Source organism: Mauremys reevesii, linkage group 18, assembly GCF_016161935.1.
Source record: "Mauremys reevesii isolate NIE-2019 linkage group 18, ASM1616193v1, whole genome shotgun sequence".
NCBI classification, from domain to species: Eukaryota; Metazoa; Chordata; order Testudines; family Geoemydidae; genus Mauremys; species Mauremys reevesii.
The window spans coordinates 27014421-27025792 of NC_052640.1; the positions used below are offsets into that span (position 1 = coordinate 27014421).

The 11372-nt window shown below is 45.0% G+C and overlaps 1 long non-coding RNA gene across 1 annotated transcript in view; it reads left to right on the forward strand.

The window, feature by feature from the left end:
• LOC120386343 overlaps nt 1–11133 on the forward strand; it is a 36152-nt gene extending 25019 nt beyond the window's left edge. Inside the window, exon 3 of the long non-coding RNA XR_005589669.1 lies at nt 11119–11133. This is a non-coding gene — a long non-coding RNA (uncharacterized LOC120386343). The remainder of the gene's footprint in view (nt 1–11118) is intronic.
• The last annotated feature ends 239 nt before the right edge of the window (nt 11134–11372 follow it).

Below are 11372 nucleotides of genomic sequence, written 5' to 3' on the forward strand. Positions count from 1 at the left end.
TTGGGGGCAGCAGTGTGTTATTGCTGGCAGTGGCCCCATCTGGCGGAAGGTAAATCCAGGTCCACACACAGGCCCGGGCTTATCACTGTGATTGGAGCCTGCCAGCTGGTGCACTGAATGCCATGCTGGGGCTCGCAAGTTACAACACTATGGTGGCCTTTAAGGGACATGCCATTAGCTCAATGTGCCATCTCTCCAGGGGTCTCATGTAGACACCAAAGAGGAGGGGAGACTGTACTGATCCCAGCGGAAGGCTGCTGTGGGGACCTGGGGAGATAAGAGCTGATGCCACCCATCCCCTCTGGGTCCTTTCGGAGAGGGATGGTGGAAGCCAGCAGGGTCCTTCAGCAGGTGAACAGCAGCTGGGGGTGGGGTGGGAGGGTGTCAGCGGGAGAAGCAGGGACGGAGCTCTCTGGGAAAGGGGTCATGCCAGGCCCCGTCACATGATCGCGACTGATTTTCCATTGTTTGGTGAATGAATATTTGCACTTGTCCAGGGAGCGGAGGACAGAGCAGCGCTGAGTCCCTTGTTGCTCGCCCTGATATAGCCTAGTCTGGATGCTCCACGGCAAGGCCAGGGAAGGGGCGGGAGCGGGGCTCCCTCTGAGGGGTGATGGCAGTGGTGCCATTGATGCAGGTGGCACGTCACAGATCACTATAGCACAGGCCCTTCCCCGAGCAGAGACTCACCATCCTGTTGAGTGAAGTGTGCTGGCTTGGCCATGGGGGCGACCGTTCACGGGTGCCTGGGTTAAGTCTTTTAGGCTGTCACGACAGTACACCCCACGCCAAGAGTGGCAAGGCAGCAGCTTCTTCCCTGGCATCTTTGCTATCATGCATGATGCTATCAGTTCCTCACTAGGGCCAGAGACTGCCTCCCTTCCTCGGGCCCTAAGGTACTACCTGGGGTGTGCTGGGGTCCTAACGGACTGGTCCGTGTGTGCTGGGGCCAGGATCAGACCCTAAGGAGGCTGTAAAGGTATCGGCTGCTTGCAAAATGCACTTGCAACCCTGCGTGGCCAGCTGTCCGTCGGCAGCACTTAGCGTTCTCAGGCCAGTCTCACTGGGCTGGTACCATTTGTACACACCAGTCTCATCTCCAAATGCAAGCACCGAGCCAGGGCTGTATTTAAGGCCACAGTGCCAACTATTTCACTGCTCATCAGTTTAGCAGAAGCATCCAGCTAACCTGCTTCTCCCATAATCCCAAACCAGCTTTCAGGTGCCAAGAGTCCCAGCTGCCCCCGCCCCAGCTGCCAAAGCCCTTCCCCTTCCTGGGCCTCTGTACAGAATTCTACAGCCCATCAAACCTTCCCCATGTAATTCACTCTGCACAGCCGCTGCCTGCAATTCCAGATACAAGGGATGCTGCAATGGTTGTGATTTGTTTTCCTATTTCATTGAAAAAACCTTCCAATGTTAAATGTACCCAAAGCTGCTGCCTCTCCATTCCACTGTAGCCCAGAGCCAGGGACCTTGGCCAGAACTGAGGCTGATCCTACAGCAGGGTTTAGGAACTTGATTAAATTTTGCTAGTTACCAAGGGCTGAAACTTCTGGTGGTCTCTCAATTTCATGCCAGTTCTCCCCTTTCCTCCGTGTGTATCTCTCCCCCAGACCAATTAAGGATTTTCCAGGGAAAGCTTGAACCTTGATCATTGCAATTAGTGGCTATAAATGCAGCATCAGCCTGTGTGACTGCCCCCTGGGATTTTATAGAGCAGGCTCTTTGGTTTGAATTATGTGCATAGAGCCTCTCCTCATGCTTCACTCTGCCATTCCCGGTAGAGTGCTTCTGCCTACATGAATCAAATTGCATTAAACTCTTGTCACTCACTCTACTCCCTACTTTAACGCTGGAGTTTAATCACGCCAGATAACGTTTCTATTCCTCGCAGCCTGGCCTTACTTCACTGACACTCCCAGGCGGAACAATTATTCTCCTCTCTGTGCCTCCTCTTCTGCAGATAAGGGGAGGATTTGGTGTTACAGCTGCTAAGAATTATACAGCCTCACTTCTGATGTAGCTTTTTAGATCCCAGATCCAGACAAAGGGACCAATGACAATGTAAGGCATTGTGGATGCTTTTGTTTATCGTGTGCCTAACACGTTTCTGTCATTGGTTTTCCATGGGGTTAGATTGTATTTGACATTTAAAACTCACAATTCTCCGCACCAGATATAGCTGTAGTCCCGGCGGTGTCTTTCTAGATTTAGAATTCATACAGAAAACCGCATGCCATTCCATGCAACGGGCATCTCACAGTTGCAAAGTCATGCACTCAGAAATTAGTAAATTTGTCCAGGTCATCTCTGCTCTGGCCCCATGAGCATGTGTGTTACCATGTACTGTTTAATCTACATAACAGGATTCCAGGAATGTCATTCTGTGTGTCACTCTGAAACGCAGAACGTCTGCCGAGTCAGTGTGAAGCAACGAAAGCAGCTACTGGCAGGGTTGAGTGCGCTCTTTTTCAGAATACCGCCAGGCTCAGTCTTCACTGGGATTCGTGCTCTGTTACTGTCCAATTTGTAAGTTTTCAGTCATTTTGGCTCCTTTACATACATGGCTTTATGAATTACATGCACGCAACAGCGTGGGCTTTCAGGTAGTGACGCTATAATTGATGTGGTGGGTGTCAGCAGAAGGCGCTGTTACACGAGTTCCTAGAGTGGGACGAATGTTCATTCTAGGGAGACGTGGTGTTGTTGTTGGTTTGGGGGTCTGTGCAGAGGCAACTTCTGGAGAAGGTGCTGTGCTGTGAGCAGGAGAGTTTGCTCTCTGCCTTGGCCTCTGACAGGAGTCATTTCTGGAGGCAGAGTTACTCCCTAGGAGCTGGGCGTCTGGGCTGAGTTCCCTGGCAGAAGGGATTGCCTTGTGTGCTACTTGAGCACCATTGTTCCAGTACTGTAGATAAAACCAGTTATCCTAAGACTATACCCGGACTCTGGTTTCTCCTGCAAGGTCCCAGAAATCTGCAACTGCTCAGCAGGGGGCAACATTCTTCTTTATTTGTACTAGGGCAGTGTCTTGGGCCCTAGTCCCATTGTGCTAGGCACTGTACAAACATGTAACAGAGACAGTCTTGCTCTGCAAAGCTTACAACCTAAAAGACATGACTGCATGGTAATTTCCTGCATGACCCCTGCCTCATTCAGTGCCCAGCTTGGACAATGAATGAGGCATGGCTGTGCTGTGAATTAGTCTGAGGTATGGAGCACATCTGCCTCATTCACAGTAGAAGCTGGATGGTGGTGAATGAGGCAGGGATCCGCTGATGGAAAATGAACAGTCAAGGAGGTAGGGCTGGGACACAGGAGATCAGAGTTCCCATATCTGCTTCATATGTCCAGTGTGGAAAGTCACTTAGTGTTGGATCCACAGAGGGACTCAAGTTTGGCAACGCTGAGCAACACCACATCCAACTACTAGATTCCCGGCTACCTGTTGAAATTATATCATCTGTTTCTTCCCCAGATACAGAACAGAAATATTTATTGAACACTTCTGTCTTTTCTGCATTATTATTCATAATTCTATCATTTTCATCTAGTAATGGACCAGTACCATTGTCAGGATTCTTTTTGTTCCTAATATATTTTAAAAATTTCTTCTTTTTGTCATTAACTCTGCAGGCTGTAGATGTCTCCTTGTCTCCTTTGGCTTCCCTTATCATTTTTCTACAATTCCTAACTTCTGATTTATATTCATTACTGTCAACTTTCCCTTTCTCTTTTTTCCATTTGTTGTCTTTTTTTTTTACAGAGGTCTTCACCTCTCCTCTAAACCAGATTGTTTTTTAACCAGCAAGGATTCTTCCTCAATTGTAGGATTGTGGCTTTTGGGGCATTTAGCAAGGTGATCTGTGATCATTTCCTCTTTATCAGTAAGGACGAAGTCTATTACAGAATTCCCCTGTGTAGGTTGCCACACTTTTGGAGTTAGGAGATTGTCATCTTAATGTTTAGAAAAGCCAGTGATGTTTTAGTACTTCCAGCATGTGACTTCCAGCATATGTTGCTCAAACTGAAATCCCCCATGGGCACACATTTCCTCCCCGTACGTTACAGATAGGTGCATAAAGAGGTAGTCATCCTGTTCCCTAGTGTGATTTGGCGGCCTGTATCAGCCACCAACTAATACCCCACCTTGTGCTTTATCTGTTAGGACATTGATCCATGAGCATTCAAGATCATTTTCTTCTGAGTTATCAAAATGTTGTGTAGCGTATGTTAGCTGTTCATTCAGTGAGCCTCATCCATCCTGTGCAATGAATGAGGCAGGAGTCCTGTGGAAAAAATAGCACATGATCATGCAACTGAAGACAGTATCACAATGCATACACCCAAGAGGGCTGAATTAAGGTTGCACAGGCAACCTTAATACAATATTCATTGATTCCAATGCCAGAAGGGACCACTGTGATCACCCAGTCTGACCTCTGTATAGCACAGGCCACAGAACAACCCTGAAATTTCTTTTTGAACTATAGCATGTCTTTAAAAAAAAATATCCAGCATTTCCAAAGGAGGCAGAGGATTATTCCTTTTACCAGGCCCTGACCAGTTTGGATATGGCCCTGTAGATTGCTCAGGCCCTGGTTACTTCCTGAGCTCTGTGTGACTGAAGCTCTGCACCCATGTGGAGCCATGGAGTTAGTTTTGCAGGCCAGTGCACCGCTGCTGTCCCTACATGCACACAGTATGAGCTCAGCAAACATCAACAACTGCACATGTTCCAGGTGTGAGTCTCAAACATGGACAAATTGCAAAGGATAAATACAAAACCACAAGCCTGTAGGGACAGAATCAGAAAGGCTAAAGCACAAAAATTAGTTACACCTAACAAGGGATATAAAAGGCAATAAGAAGCGTTTCTATAAAAAACAGTAGGAACAGGAGAAGATGAAGGAAAGTGTTGGTCTTCCGCTAAGCGGAGAAAACATCACATAGACATAACAGATGGCATCAAGCTTATTTTGCTTCAGTCTTCACTAAAAATATCTTTGCTAATTTTGACCTGATACGTAACTCAATTAATATTGACAATAAGGGGGAAGGAAGGCAAACAAAAATAGGGAAAGAACAAGTTAATGAACATTTAGAGAAGTTGGATGTCTTCAAGTCATCAGGGCCTGATGAAATTCATCTTCCAGGAACTAGCTGAAGTAATCACAGAACCATTAGTGATTATTTCTGAGAATTCATGAAGGAGGGGTGAGATCCCAGAGGACTAGAAAAGGATGTGATTAGTCCCCTCTAGTCAACATCAGTGAGGCCTCATCTGGAGTACTGTGTCCAGTTTTGGACCCCACACTCCAATTTTTCCACATCCTTGTAAAGAGTCCAGCAGAGGGCAACAAAAATGATTAGGGGGCTGGAGTACATTACAAGGAGAGGCTGAGGGAACTGGGATTTATTTAGTCTGCAGAAGAGAAGAATGAGGGTGGATTTGATAGCTGCTTTCAACTACGTGAAAGGGAGGTTCAAAAGAGGATGGATCTAGACTGTTCTCATTGGTACCAGATGACAGAACAAGGAGTAATGGTCTCAAATTGCAGTGGGGGAGGTTTAGGATGGATATTAGGAAAAACTTTTTCACTGGGAGGGTGATGAAGCCCTGGAATAGGTTACCTAGGGAGGTGCTGGAATCTCCTTCCTTTTTTAAAGAGGTTTTTAAGGTCAGGCTTGACAAAGACCCGTCTGGGATGATTTAGTTGGGAATTGGTCCTGCTTTGAGCAGGGGGTTGGATTAGATGACCTCCTGAGATCCCTTCCAACCCTGAGATTCTATGAAAAGGAGAACAAAGAGGACCCAGGGAATTATAGATCAATCTGTGGAAAGATACTGGAACAATCAGTTAGTTAGCCCCTAGAGGATAGGTAATGAGGAATAGCAATATGGATTTATCAGGAACAAATTATGCCAAACCAACTTAATTTCCATCCGTGACTGGGTTACTGACCTAGTCTATCGGGAGGAAGAAGTAAATGTGATTTATCTTGGATTTAGTCAGGCTTTTGACACAGTCCCAAGTGACATTCTCATGAGCATACTAAGGAACTGTTGTCTAGATGAAATTACTATAAGATGGGTGCAAACCGGTAGAAAGACCATACTCAAAGTGTATAAATGGTTCACTGTCAAACTGGTATGGGGGATCTATTGGCATGCCACAGAGGTCAGTCCTGAGTCTGGTACTATTCAATATTTTTATTGATGACTTGGACAATGGAGTGGAGAATATGCTTATAAAATTTGCAAATGACTCCAAGCTGGATGGGGTTGCAAGCACTTTGGAGGACAGGTTTAGAATTTTAAATGACCTTGATAAATTGGAGAATTGTTCTGAAATCAGCTAGGTGAAAATCAATAAAGACGAGTGCAAAGTACTTAACTTAGGATGGAAAAATCGAATGCACAGCCACAAAATGGGGAACAACTGGCTAGGTGGTCGTACTGCTCAAAAGGATCTGGGGGTTATAGTGAATCACAAATTGAATGAGTAAGTGATGTGATGTGGTTGTGAAAAAGGCTAATATCACTGCTGAATGTAGTAACAGGAGTGTCTTATGTAAGACATGGGAGATAATCATCCTGCTCGGCTTGGCACTTATGAGGCCTCAGCTGGACTATTGTGTCCAATTCTGGGTGCCAGACTAAATGAAAGATGTGGCGAAACTGGAGAGAGCCTGGAAGAGAGCAACAAAAATTATCAGTGTTTAGAAAACTTGTCCTTTGTGGTTAACTGTCTAAGCGGCAGTTCTGCAGAAAAGGACCTGGGGGTTACAGTGGACGAGAAGCTGGATATGAGTCAGCAGTGTGCCCTTGTTGCCAAGAAGGCTAATGGCATTTTGGGCTGTATAAGTAGGAGCATTGCCAGCAGATCAAGGGAAGTGATTATTCCCCTCTATTCAACACTGGGAGTATTGTGTCCAGTTTGGGGCCCCCCACTACAGAAAGGATGTGGGTAAATTGGAGAGAGTCCAGCGGAGGGCAATGGAAATGATTAGGGGGCTGGAGCACATGACTTACAAGGAGAGGCTGATGGAACTGGGCTTGTTTAATCCACAGAAGAGAAGAGTGAGGGGTGATTTGATAGCAGCCTTCAACTACCTGAAGGGGGGTTCCAAAGAGGATGGAGCTCGGCTGTTCTCCGTGGTGACAGATGACAGAACAAGGAGCAATGGTCTCAAGTTGCAATGGGGGAGGTCTAGGTTAGATATTAGGAAATACTATTGTTAGAGGGCTTATTCCTTCACCCTCTCACTTCCCTGGTCCTTCTCAATGAACAGAGAGCAACAATACCCGAAGTCCGAAGGTGCAAACAATTGGATGTTTATTGGGGTGGACTTCCAGCAAGCTTAAATCCAAGTTCCTTTTTCCTTATTTTCAAATCCCAATTTACTTCCTGTTTGCCCCTAATTTATATCGTAGTAATCTTAGCTATACCTTAACCAATCATTCTCCTGATTAGCTGACCAATTATATCCCACCACCTTAATTAGTTTACACCCAGCAAAATTAATTATACAGCAGACAGAAACAATCAGAGAACCAGACAGAGACCGTGCAAATAAACAATATCAGAGTGGGAACTATACAGTAATGACAAAACAATACAGAAGTGAGGATTTCACAACAACATCTATAAAGACATAAGGGTTTCCAAGCTATGTCTATTGATAAGTGAGTTCTTACCAAACAGAAAGCTATCAGACTAAATTTCCTTTTACAACTTCTAGGCTCTTCCTTTTATCTGAAGGTGATAGATCGGATCACCTTTCTAACAGCCCCAGATTGCCTTATTCAATGTGACTAGTTTGAAATATAAGGATGTGACCATATGTTTCCCAGCTTATGGCTGCCTCTGCGGCTTAGCCAAAGGCCTTATCTTAAGAACAGGGCCTCAGACTGTCACAGTAAAAAAAGGCCCTTACACAGACAGACAGTGATTTTGATTCTTTCTTTTATACCTCTATAACTAGCTAAATAATAAACATATACCTACATTCTTAAAGTATAGGCCTTTACAGACAGGCCTGAATATCTATATCCTAACATCTGTTTCACTAGGAGAGTGGTGAAGCACTCGAATGGGTTACCTAGGGAGGTGGTGGAATTTCTATCCTTAGAGGTTTCTAAGGCCTGGCTTGACAAAGCCCTGGCTCAGATGATGTAGTTGGGGATTGGTCCTACTTTGAGCAGGGGTTGGACTAGATGACCTCCTGAGGTCCCTTCCAACCCTGATATTCTATGATTCTATGAAAAACTGGACATGTTTAGTTTTGAGAAAAGAACACTGAGGGGGATAGGATCTGATAATAGTCTTTAAATATATTAAGGGCTGCTCAAAAAAGAGTACTGTGATCAATTGTTCTCCACATCCTCTGAAGTTAGGACAAGACGTAATTGGCTTAATCTGCAGCAAAGAAAATGTTAGGAAAAACTTTGTAACTATAAAGATCGTTAAGCTCTGGAATAGGCTTCCAAGGGAGGTTGTGGAATCCCCGTCACTGGAGGCTTTTAAGAACAGGTTAGACAAACACCTGTCAGGGATGGTCTAGGTTTACGTGGTCCTGTCTCAATGCAGGAAGCTGGGCTAGATGACCTCTCGAGATCCCTTCCAGCCTTCACTTTCTATGATTCTGTGAAGAATGCCGTGAGATTGGAGCGAACTTCACCATGACACTTCAGCAAACTAACTCCAAGAACACATTGGCCTTCCTCACCAGACATTTTGGCTGCAAAGCTGGCCCAAAAAGATCACAATTTTTTTTTACTAGAGAAGTTGTCCTATTTCACTCCCTCACAACCAGCTAAACCATTTTTGCTAACCCACCTTCAAGCTGAGATCAAGAATCAGATGTTTCATCCCCAAACAGGAACATTTCAGAAAGGCTCAAGTGGCTGAGATCAGGGGATTGGGATGAACTCTGCAGTGCAGTCGTAACTGTGAAGAGCGCTCTGCTGGGAACACATGGTACAAAGCAGCAGAATCGTCCGCTTATATGAAGCAGCAACAAATCAACAAGATTGAATTTTAAAAAAAACCATTTGACACCGGAGGCCCCATGTGGGGGGAGGAGGCATCATTGCAGAGAGAGCGCAAGACCTGGGTATATTGCTCCGTGGAATAAGGTTGTTGTCCCTGCTAAAGAAACACACTTTTTTATATAGTTGAATTAGGGTTTATTTTGTGGCTGTTTTTACACAAGAATTGCAGAATGGACGTTTGGATGGTTTCTGAGCTATGAAAATCCACACTAGGTAATGGGGCAGGTGGTAACCTTCCCTCCCGAAGTCTCCATGAAGTGCTGTCATTCAATATAAAAGACAATGTGATCAATCAATTGATAAGAGGTTCTATAACTGCATTAGATGTAAGAGAAAGATGAAGGAAAGTGCAGGTCTCTTACTAGCTGGGGAAGGAGAGCAAATAGCGGATGACTGGAAGACTGAAGTGTTTAATTCCTTTTTTGCTTCAGTGTTCATTATGCGTAACACAATTATATTAACACCCCAGGGGAGGATCTTGGGCTAGAATAGGGAAAGAACAGGTTACTTAGATAAGTTAGATGTACTTAAGTCGGCAGGGCCTGATGGATTCACCCTAGAGTACTTGAGGAACTAGCCAACGTAATCTCTGAACCATTAGTGATTCAAAGAATCATAGAATATCAGGATTGGAAGGAACCTCAGGAGGTATCTAGTCCAACCCCCTGTTCAAAGCAGGACCAATTCCCAACTAAATCATCCCAGCCAGGGCTTTCTCAAGCCGGGCTTTAAAAACCTCTAAGGAAGGAGATTCCACCACCTCCCTAGGGAACCCATTCCAGTGCTTCACCACCCTCCTAGTGAAATAGTGTTTCCTAATATCCAACCTAGACCTCCCCCACTGCAACTAGATCTAGACTGTTCTCAGTGGTAGAAGATGACAGAACAAGGAGTAATGGTCTCAAGTTGCAGAGGGGGAGGTTTAGGTTGGACATTAGGAAAAACTTTCACTAGTAGGGTGGTGAAGAACTGGAATGGGTTACCTAGGGAGGTGGTGGAATCTCCTTCCTTAGAGGTTTTTAAGGTCAGGCTTGACAAAGCCCTGGCTGGGATGATTTAGTTGGGTTTGGTCCTGCTTTGAGCAAGGGGGTTGGACTAGATACCTCCTGAGGTCCCTTCCAACCCTGAGTTTCTATGATTCTATGATTCTATGAACTTGATTATCTCAGAGAAGACATGTGTGACAGATTGACAATATCCTGTAATATCCTGGACAAACCTTAGGTAAACTTTACCCAATTAAGTGAAACCTTACAGAATTAGGGTTAACACCTTTGGGTTCCATTGTATTAAAATACAATTGTGTAGGTGTTATGGTGGCATTTCTTTGGTATCTGCTTTAGAACTCCCCCTCAACCCCTGGAGAGGTGCCCATATACCAGGTCAAACTGGATTCTGTGGGGACCAACAGGCATAGGCAGGATTTTTGCAAAAAAAAAAAAAAAAGCAAATATTATTCTCAGGTGTATTAACAGTACTGTCAATATAAGACATGGGAAGTAATTCTTCTGCTCTGCTCAGCATTGGTGTGGCCTCTGTTGGAGTATGGTGTACAGTTTTGAGCAGCACATTTTAACAATGATGTGGACAAATTAGTGAGAGTCCAAAGGAGAGCAACAAAAATGATAAGAGGATTAGAAAACATGACCTATGAGGAAAAGTTGAATGAATGAGGCATGTTTTGTCTTAAAAAGAGGAGAAGGCTGAGGGGGACCTGAAAACTGTCTTCAAATACATAAAAGATTGTTACAAGAAGGCCGATGATCTGTTGTTCTCTATGTCAACCATGGGTAGGAAAAGAAGGACTCTACTTAGTTTGAAGCGTGGGAGATTTAGGTTAGATGTTAGGAAGCAGGTAACCTATGGAGGCTGTGGAACCCCTGTCCCTGGAGGTGTTTAAGAACAGGTTGGACAAACATCTCTTAGGGATGGTGCAGGTTTATTGGGTCCTGCCTCTGCACAGGGCAGATGGACCAGATGAGACCCCTTCCACCCCACGTGACTATGATTGTGTGTTTGCATATCCCTGTCATTCTGTACTTCTGCTTTCTTGTACACAGACTAACATTACCAGAGAAGAGTACAAGGAATCAAGTGCACTGTGATTGTGATGCCGTTGTAGCTGACTCGAGATGGCTCCTTTGCTGTTCAGTAAGATGGCAGCTCTCGCTGCTCTGTGGATGCTGAGTATGACTGGTGAATCACACCGTCTGGACGGCACGTAATTGTGCCTTGGCAGTGAGGTTTGATTTTGGATGCATCCACCAATAGGCAGGGTTATAGGAGCACATTAATCTGCCATTGTTCCCCTGAT